This window comes from Triticum aestivum, chromosome 5D (genome assembly GCF_018294505.1).
Source record: "Triticum aestivum cultivar Chinese Spring chromosome 5D, IWGSC CS RefSeq v2.1, whole genome shotgun sequence".
Classification (NCBI taxonomy): domain Eukaryota; kingdom Viridiplantae; phylum Streptophyta; class Magnoliopsida; order Poales; family Poaceae; genus Triticum; species Triticum aestivum.
The window spans coordinates 18,667,365-18,678,307 of record NC_057808.1 but is presented as its reverse complement, the minus strand read 5'-3'; positions in this window follow the sequence as shown (position 1 = coordinate 18,678,307).

The window sequence follows — 10,943 nt, the reverse complement described above, 5'->3', positions numbered from 1 at the left end:
TCCGGACACCTCCTCTTCAGGACGGCCCGTCAATACACCTGCAATCATAACTATATCAGTTCCATTTATCGCCGAACTACTTTAAAAATAGTTCACATACATACTGAATATGCCGCCCCGCAGCTTCTTGTTCTTCTTTACAGAAACGGCTAGCTGGGCCCGCACATCCTTCAACTCTTCGCCCAGCTGGGTCTTGCAATCCTAGAGTTGGTTTTTCTCAACAATGACCTGCTTCAGCACACGTTCGCCCGTAGCATGTAGCCTTTTGGCTTCTTGTTCATTCGCTTGCGCGACTTCCAGCGCCTCCTTGAGTTCCACTGACAATTATGTCATGGTATAGGCAACACTATTAACACTAATGGCATTTAATCATATTTTCTCGATGGAGGCGAATATTACCAGGTGACGCCTTCTTGGATTTCTCCAGTTCGGCGGCGACAACAGTTAGCTGTGTTTGACACATTTTTAGCTCTTGGGCTAACAGGACGTTCTTCTCTGTAAGAGCCTGGTTATACAACGATCCTCGAATCAGTTGTGCCAACTACTTTAAGTCTCTGGGCTACTTGCATATGGTTATCATTTTTTGGGCATAGTAAACTTACTTGCACATATGTTAAATGCTGCTTTGTGGCTCTACTAAGCCTGTTTCGAGCAGCTCAGATGTATGCGTCAGCCGAGCTGAAGGCATTGAATGCCTCTTCCAAAAACTCGGGGTCTCGTAAAACAGCCCTGCAGCGCCGATGGTTCATGGCGCTCTCTACCTCCGAGTTGGTAACGGACATATTTTCCAAACCCTCGGCCGAACGATAGTCCAGCGTTGCTCCCGTACCGGCTCCCATTTCTCTGGCGGGATCTAAATCCCGGTTGTTGGGAGTACGGCTGGTCGGACCCCCGGACATAGTCCGACGGACCCTTTTCTTGGAACACAAAGCCACAGTCGGGTGCGGCCGCTGAAAAACATATTTATGGATCCGTACCTCTTCGATGAAAGCCTGGCTGTGTCTTCACCAGCCTTCCTCTTTGAAGGTTGGCCCGGTGTGGGAGCCGATCTCCTCGGAATCGCCGAACGCCTCCTCTTTGGAGCACAAGACAATACGGTGGGTAAGATAGAATAAGAACACTCTTTTAGAGGAGGTGTCTCTTGATTACTTACGCACAAAACGGGATAAAGGCCAGGGTAGTCGGCGGTGATGGCCACTTCTGTGCCATCATAGCTCGTCTGGTAAAACACTCCCTCTGTGAGCACCACAAATATAACCGGATCCTCCTCAAACCCAGGATCAAGCTCCCGGTTGTGGTTCTCCGACTGTGGGGTGCTACCTCTTGAGCACTGCGTTGGTTTTCCCTTGAAGAGGAAAGGGTGATGCAGCAAAGTAGCATAAGTATTTCCCTCAGTTTTTGAGAACCAAGGTATCAATCCAGTAGGAGGCTACACGCAAGTCCCTCGCACCTACACAAACAAATAAATCCTTGCAACCAACGCGATAAGGGGTTGTCAATCCCTACACGGTCACTTACGAGAGTGAGATCTGATAGATATGATAGGATAATATTTTTGGTGTTTTTGTGATAAAGATGCAAAGTAAAGTAAACAAAATAAAAAAGGCGCCAGAAATAGCTTGTTGGCAGGAGATTAATATGATGGAAAATAGACCCGGGGGCCATAGGTTTCACTAGTGGCTTCTCTCAAGAGCATAAGTATTTTACGGTGGGTGAACAAATTACTGTTGAGCAATTGACATAATTGAGCATAGTTATGAGAATATCTAGGTATGATCATGTATATAGGCATCACGTCCGGGACAAGTAGACCGACTCTTGCCTGCATCTACTACTATTACTCCACACATCGACCGCTATCCAACATGCATCTAGAGTACTAAGTTCATAAGAACAGAGTAACGCTTTAAGCATGATGACATGATGTAGAGGGATAAATTCATGCAATATGATAAAAACCCCATCTTATTATCCTCGATGGCAACAATACTATACGTGCCTTGCTGCCCCTACTGTCACTGGGAAAGGACACCGCAAGATTGAACCCAAAGCTAAGCACTTCTCCCATTACAAGAAAGATCAATCTAGTAGGCCAAACCAAACTGATAATTCGAAGAGACTTGCAAAGATAACCAATCATACATAAAAGATTTCAGAAGATTCAAATATTGTTCATAGATAAACATGATCATAAACCCACAAATCATCGGTCTCAACAAACACACTGCAAAAGAAGATTACATCGAATAGATCTCCACAAGAAAGGGGTAGAGCAATGTATTGAGATCCAAAAAGAGAGAAGAAGCCATCTAGCTAATAACTATGGACCCGAAGGTCTGAGGTAAACTACTCACACTTCATCGGAGAGGCTATGGTGTTGATGTAGAAGCCCTCCGTAATGGATGCCCCTTCCGGCGGAGCTCCGGAACAGGCCCAAAGATGGGATCTTGTGGGTACAGAAGGTTGCGGTGGTGGAATTAGGTTTTTGGCTCCGTATCTGATCGTTTGGGGGTACGTAGGTATATATAGGAGGAAGGAGTACGTCGGTGGAGCAACATGGGGCCCACGAGGGTGGAGGGCGCGCCCAGGGGGGTAGGCGCGTACCCCTACCTCGTGGCTTCCTGCTTGATTTCTTGACGTAGGGTCCAGGTCCTCTGGATCATGTTCGTTCCGAAAATCACGTTCCCGAAGGTTTCATTCCGTTTGGACTCCGTTTGATATTCTTTTTCTGCGAAACTCTGAAATAGGCGAAACACAACAATTCTGGGCTGGGCCTCCGGTTAATAGGTTAGTCCCAAAAATAATATAAAAGTGAATAATAAAGCCCAATAATGTCCAAAACAGAAGATAATATAGCATGGAGCAATCAAAAATTATAGATACGTTGGAGACGTATCAAGCATCCCCAAGCTTAATTCCTGCTCGTCCTCGAGTAGGTAAATGATAAAAACGGAATTTTTGATGCAGAATGCTACTTGGCATAATTTCAATGTAATTCTTCTTAATTGCGGTATGAATATTCAGATCTGAAAGATTCAAGATGAAAGTTCATATTGACATAAAAATAATAATACTTCAAGCATGCTAACTAAGCAATTATGTCCTCTCAAAATAACATGGCCAAAGGAAGTTCATCCCTACAAAATCATATAGTTTAGTCATGCTCCATTCTCGTCACACAAGAATGCTCTCATCATGCACAACCCCGATGACAAGCCAAGCAATTGTTTCATACTTTAGTAATCTCAAACTTTTTCAACCTTCACGCAATACATGAGCGTGAGCCATGGATATAGCACTATGGGTGGAATAGAATATGATGATGGGGGTTATGTGGAGAACACAAAAAACGAGAAAGTCTCACATCAACGAGGCTAATCAATGAGCTATGGAGATGCCCATCGATTGATGTTAATGCAAGGAGTAGGGATTGCCATGCAACGGATGCACTAGAGCTATGAATATATGAAAGCTCAACAAAAGAAACTAAGTGGGTGTGCATCCAACTTGCTTGCTCACGAAGACCTGGGGCACTTGAGGAGGCCCATTGTTGGAATATACAAGCCATGTTCTATAATGAAAAATTCCCACTAGTATATGAAAGTGACAAAACAAGAGACTCTATATCATGAAGATTATGGTGCTACTTTGAAGCACAAGTGTGGTAAAGGATAGTAACATTGTCCCTTCTCTCTTTTTCTCTCATTTTTTTGGGCCTTCTCTTTTTTATGGCCTTTCTCTTTTTTTCTTTTTTTCTTTTTTCTCACTTGGGACAATGCTATAGAAAATGATGATCATCACACTTCTATTTATTTACAACTCAATGATTACAACTCGATACTAGCACAAAGTATGACTCTATATGAATGCCTCTGGTGGTGTACCGGGATATGCAATGAACCAAGAGTGACATGTATGAAAGAATTATGAATGGTGGCTTTGCCACAAATACTATGTCAACTACATGATCATGCAAAGCAATATGACAATGATGAACGTGTCATGATAAACGGAATGGTGGAAAGTTGCATGGCAACATATCTCGGAATGGCTATGGAAATGCCATAATAGGTAGGTATGGTGGCTGTTTTGAGGAAGATATAAGGAGGTTTATGTGTGAAAGAGCGTATCATATCACGGGGTTTGGATGCACCGGCGAAGTTTGCACCAACTCCCAATGTGAGAAAGGGCAATGCACGGTACCGAAGAGGCTAGCAATGGTGAAAAGGTGAGAGTCCGTATGATCCACGGACTCAACATTAGTCATAACGAACTCACATACTTATTGCAAAAATCTACAAGTCATCAAAAACCAAGCACCACACGCATGCTCCTAGGGGGATAGATTGGTAGGAAAAGACCATCGCTCGTCCCCGACCGCCACTCATAAGGAGGACAATCAAAGAACACCTTATGTTTCAAATTTGTTACATAACGTTTACCATACGTGCATGCTACGGGACTTGCAAACTTCAACACAAGTATTTCTCAAATTCACAACTACTCAACTAGCACAACTTTGATATCACTACCTCCATGTCTCAAAAGAATCATCAAGCATCAAACTTCTCTTAGTATTCAACACACTCATAAGAAAGTTTTTACTAGTCTTGAATACCTAGCATATTAGGATATTTTCAGCAAATTAGCATGCTATTTAAGACTCTCAAAATAATCTAAGTGAAGCATGAGAGATCAATAGTTTCTATAAAACAAATCCACCACCGTGCTCTAAAAGATATAAGTGAAGTACTAGAGCAAAAACTATATAACTCAAAAGATATAAGTGAAGCACATAGAGTATTCTAATAATTTCCGAATCATGTGTGTATCTCTGAAAGGGTGTGTACAGCAAGGATGATTGTGGTAAACTAAAAAGCAAAGACTCAAACCATACAAGATGCTCCAAGCAAAACACATATCATGTGGTGAATAAAAATATAGCTCCAAGTAAATTTACCGATGGAAGTAGACGAAAGAGGGGATGCCTTCCGGGGCATCCCCAAGCTTTGGCTTTTTGGTGTCCTTAGATTATATTGGGGGTGCCATGGGAATCCCAAACCTTAGGCTCTTGCCACTCCTTGTTCCATAATCCATCAAATCTTTCACCCAAAACTTGAAAACTTCACAACACAAAACTTAACAGAAAATCTCGTGAGCTCCGTTAGCGAAAGAAAACAAAAGACCACTTCAAGGTACTGTAATGAAATCATTCTTTATTTATATTGGTGTTAAACCTACTGTATTCCAACTTCTCTATGGTTTATAAACTATTTTACTAGCCATAGATTCATCAAAATAAGCAAACAACACACGAAAAACAGAATCTGTCAAAAACAGAACAGTCTGTAGTAATCTGTAACTAACGCAAACTTCTGGAACTCCAAAAATTCAGACAAAATAGGAAGACCTAGAAATTTTTTTTATTGACCAGCAGCAATTGGAATCAATATTTTATCACGTTCTGGTGATTTTTAACAATTACTTTCGTGAACAGAAAGTTTCTGGAATTTTCTGCAAGATCAAATAACTATCATCCAAGAAGATCCTATAGGTTTAACTTGGCACAATCACAAATTAAAACATTAAAACACATCTAACCAGAGGCTATATCAAAGATTTATTCCTAAACAGAAGCAAAAAGGAAAAAACTAAAAATAAAATTGGGTTGCCTCCCAACAAGTGCTATCGTTTAATGCCCCTAGCTAGGCATAAAAGCAAGGATAGATCTTGGTAATGCCATCTTTGGTAGGCAATCCATAAGTGGCTCTCACAATAGATTCATAAGGTAATTTTATTTTGTTTCTAGGGAAGTGTTCCATGCCTTTCCTTAACGGAAATTGGAATATAATATTCCCTTCCTTCAAATCAATAATTGCACCAGTCGTTCTAAGGAAAGGTCTACCAAGAATAATAGGACATGAAGGATTGCAATCTATATCAAGAACAATAAAATCTACGGGCACATAGTTCCTATTTGCAACAATAAGAACAGCATTAATTCTTCCCATAGGTTTCTTAATAGTGGATTCCGCAAGGTGCAAGTTTAAAGAGCAATCATCAAATTCACAGAAACCTAATAGATCACATAAAGTCTTTGGAATCGTGGAAACACTAGCACCCAAATCACACAAAGCATAGCATTCATGATCTTTAATTTTAATTTTAATAGTAGGTTCCCACTCATCATAAAGTTTTCTAGGGATAGAAACTTCCAACTTAAGTTTTTCTTCATAAGATTGCATGAAAGCATCAACAATATGTTTAGTAAAAGCTTTATTTTGACTATAAGCATGAGGAGAATTTAGCACGGATTGCAACAAGGAAATACAATCTATCAAAGAGCAATTATCATAATTAAATTCCTTGAAATCCAAAATAGTGGGTTCATTAATATCTAGAGTTTTGATCTCTTCAATCCCACTTTTATCAATTTTAGCATCAAGATCTAAAAACTCAGAATTTTTGGAACACCTTCTAGGTAAAGGTGGATCATATTCAGTCCCATCATTATCAAGATTCATATTCAAAAACAAAGATTTAATAGGGGACACATAAATAACATTTAGATCTTCATCTTTATTTTCATAGAAACTAGAAGAACACGCTCTTACAACACAATCTTTCTTAGAACGCATCATAGCGGTTCTTTCTTTGCACTCATCAATGGAAATTATCATGGCTTTGAGAGACTCATTGATATCATGTTTAGGTGGAATAGATCTAAGTTTCAAAGAATCAACATCAAGAGAAATTCTATCAACGTTCCTAGCCAATTCATCAACTTTAAGTAATTTTTCTTCAAGCAAAGCATTGAAATTCTTTTGCGAATTCATAAACTCCTTAACACTAGTATCAAATTCAGAAGGCATATTATTAAAAATGTCCATAAGAATTGTTGTAGGAATTACCATAATTATTAGAGGAATTACTAGGATAGGGCCTAGGATTAAAATTTCCTCTATAAGCGTTGTTACCAAAATTATTCCTACCAACAAAATTCACATCCATAGATTCATTATTATTCTCAATCAAAGTAGACAAAGGCATATCATTAGGATCAGAAGAAACACTCTTATTAGCAAATAATTTCATAAGTTCATCCATCTTCCCACTCAAAACATTAATTTCTTCTATCACATGCACTTTTTTACTAGTAGATCTTTCAGTGTGCCATTGAGAATAATTAACCATAATATTATCTAGGAGTTTAGTAGCTTCTCCTAAAGTGATTTCCATAAAAGTGCCTCCCACGGCCGAATCTAAAAGATTTCTAGAATGAAAATTCAATCTGGCATAAAAATTTTGTATAATAATCCACAAATTCAAACCATGAGTAGGGCAATTACGTATCATTGTTGGGAACGTAGTAATTTCAAAAAAATTCCTACGCACGCGCAAGATCATGGTGATGTATAGCAACGAGACGGGAGAGTGTTGTCCACGTACCCTCATAGACCGAAAGCGGAAGCGTTAACACAACGCGGTTGATGTAGTCGTATGTCTTCACGATCCGACCGATCAAGTACCGAACACACGGCACCTCCGAGTTCAGCACACGTTCAGCTCGATGACGTCCCTCGAACTCCGATCCAGCCGAGTGGTGAGGGAGAGTTCCGTCAGCACGACGGCATGGTGACGATGATGATGTTCTACCGACGCAGGGCTTCGCCTAAGCTCTGCTACGATATTATCGAGGTGTAATATGGTGGAGGGGGGCACCGCACACGGCTAAAAGATCGTTGATCAATTGTGGGTAGAGAGGTGCCCCCCTGCCCCCGTATATAAAGGAGCAAGGGGGAGGCCGCCGGCCAAGGAGGAGAGGCGCGCCTAGGAATAGTCCTAGTCCTACCAGGAGTAGGACTCCCTCCCCTTTTCCATGTTGGACTAGGAGAGAGGGGGAAGAGGAGGAGGGGAGGAAGGAAGGGGGGGCGCCGCCCCCCTCTCCTTGTCCTATTCGGACTGGGGGGAAAAGGGGCGCGCGGCCCTGCCCTGGCCTCCTCTCCTCTCTTCCACCTAGGACCCTAAGGCCCATTAAATTACCGGGGGGGGGGGTCCGGTAACCTCCCGGTACTCCGAAAAAACACCGATTTCACCCGGAACACTTCCGATGTCCAAACATAGGCTTCCAATATATCAACCTTTATGTCTCGACCATTTCGAGACTCCTCGTCATGTCCGTGATCACATCCGGGACTCCGAACAACCTTCGGTACATCAAAACATATAAACTCATAATATAAATGTCATCGTAACGTTAAGCGTGCGGACCCTACGGGTTCGAGAACTATGTAGACATGACCGAGACACCTCTCCGGTCAATAACCAATAGCGGAACCTGGATGCTCATATTGGTTCCCACATATTCTACGAAGATCTTTATCGGTCAGACCGCATAACAACATACATTGTTCCCTTTGTCATCGGTATGTTACTTGCCCGAGATTCGATCGTCGGTATCTCGATACCTAGTTCAATCTCGTTACCGGCAAGTCTCTTTACTCGTTCCGTAATACATCATCCCACAACTAACTCATTAGTCACAATGCTTGCAAGGCTTATAGTGATGTGTATTACTGAGTGGGCCCAGAGATACCTCTCCGACAATCGGAGTGACAAATCCTAATCTCGAAATACGCCAACCCAACAAGTACCTTTGGAGACACCTGTAGAGCACCTTTATAATCACCCAGTTACGTTGTGACGTTTGGTAGCACACAAAGTGTTCCTCCGGTAAACGGGAGTTGCATAATCTCATAGTCATAGGAACATGTATAAGTCATGAAGAAAGCAGTAGCAACATACTAAACGATCGAGTGCTAAGCTAACGGAATGGGTCAAGTCAATCACATCATTCTCCTAATGATGTGATCCCGTTAATCAAATGACAACTCATGTCTATGGCTAGGAAACATAACCATCTTTGATCAACGAGCTAGTCAAGTAGAGGCATACTAGTGACACTCTGTTTGTCTATGTATTCACACATGTATTATGTTTCCGGTTAATACAATTCTAGCATGAATAATAAACATTTATCATGATATAAGGAAATAAATAATAACATTATTATTGCCTCTAGGGCATATTTCCTTCAGTCTCCCACTTGCACTAGAGTCAATAATCTAGATTACACAGTAATGATTCTTACACCCATGGAGTCTTGGTGCTGATCATGTTTTGCTCGTGGAAGAGGCTTAGTCAATGGATCTGCAACATTCAGATCCATATGTATCTTGCAAATTTCTATGTCTCCCACCTGGACTAAATCCTGGATGGAATTGAAGCGTCTTTTGATGTGCTTGGTTCTCTTGTGAAATCTGGATTCCTTTGCTAAGGCAATTGCACCAGTATTGTCACAAAAGATTTTCATTGGTCCGATGCACTAGGTATGACACCTAGATCGGATATGAACTCCTTCATCCAGACTCCTTCATTTGCTGCTTCCGAAGCAGCTATGTGCTCCGCTTCACACGTAGATCCCGCCACGACACTCTTCTTAGAACTTAGAGCCGCGCGCGAGATGCGGAAGGGTCGGCAGCCGGCCAGGCCGGCAGTCCGGGCTGCGGCGGAGACGGCAGGCGGCAGGAGCCGGAGCCGGCGTGGCCGAGAGCTGGCAACCCGGATGGGCTCGGAGGAGGCCGGAGTCGGCGCGGAAGAGGCGGGGCGACGCAGCCGAACCGTGGCGGAGCAGCGCGAAGGCGGGGGAGTCGGCCAGGCATGCGCACAGCCGGCCGCGCAAACAGCCGGAGACCCAACAGGTGGATCCACGACAGGGGTCGGCCAGTGCGGGTGCGGCCAAGCAGGCGGCGTAGGCGGAGCCGGAGGCGGCCGAGTTGCGGAAGGCTGTCGGGCCGGGATGCGGCAGCAGCCGGCGCTGGAGGCTGGCCGAAGCTAGCAGGCGGCCATGGGGCGGCCGGGCGAAGCCGGAGGAGGCCCAACGCGGGGCGGGGCCGGCGAGGGCAAAGGCGGAGCTGGTCGCGGGGGCCGGACCCGGCAGTGGCCGGCGCGCGCGTACCCGGCAGAGGACCAGTAGCGGCGCGGGACGATGCTGGCGGAGCTCAGTGGCCACGGGAGGCCGGGCCCAAGGGCGGCAGCAGCTCGGGCGAGGAGGAGCGGCTGGAGGAGGCCGGCCTACCCAGTGGATGCGGAGAGGAGCGCGGTGATGCGGACGACTCGGCCAGCGCGGGCACACGGCCGTGGGCAGAGGAGCGAGCGGGAGGTGGGAGGCAAACTGGCCGCAGGCGGAGCCGCGTGGACGTGCCTGCTGGAGGTGCGGCAACGGACGGAGCAGCGCGGAGCTGGGGAGGCGACGAGGAGGAGCCCAAGCCTGCGGCCAGCAGCCGCACCAGGAGGAGCGCGAAGTGTTGGAAATATGCCCAAGAGGCAATAATAAATGGTTATTATTATATTTCTTTGTTCATGATAATTGTCTATTGTTCATGCTATAATTGTATTATCCGGAAATCTTAATACATGTGTGAATACATAGACCACAACGTGTCCCTAGTAAGCCTCTTGTTGACTAGCTCGTTGATCAACAGATAGTCACGGTTTCCTGACTATGGACATTGGATGTCATTGATAACGGGATCACATCATTAGGAGAATGATGTGATGGACAAGACCCAATCCTAAGCATAGCATAAAAGATCGTGTAGTTTCGTTTGCTAGAGCTTTTCCAATGTCAGGTATCTATTCCTTAGACCATGAGATCGTGCAACTCCCGGATACCGTAGGAGTGCTTTGGGTGTGCCAAACGTCACAACGTAACTGGGTGACTATAAAGGTACACTGCGGGTATCTCTGAAAGTGTCTGTTGGGTTGGCACGGATCGAGACTGGGATTTGTCACTCAGTGTGACGGAGAGGTATCTCTGGGCCCACTCAGTAATGCATCATCATAATGAGCTCAATGTGACTAAGGCGTTAGTCACGGGATCA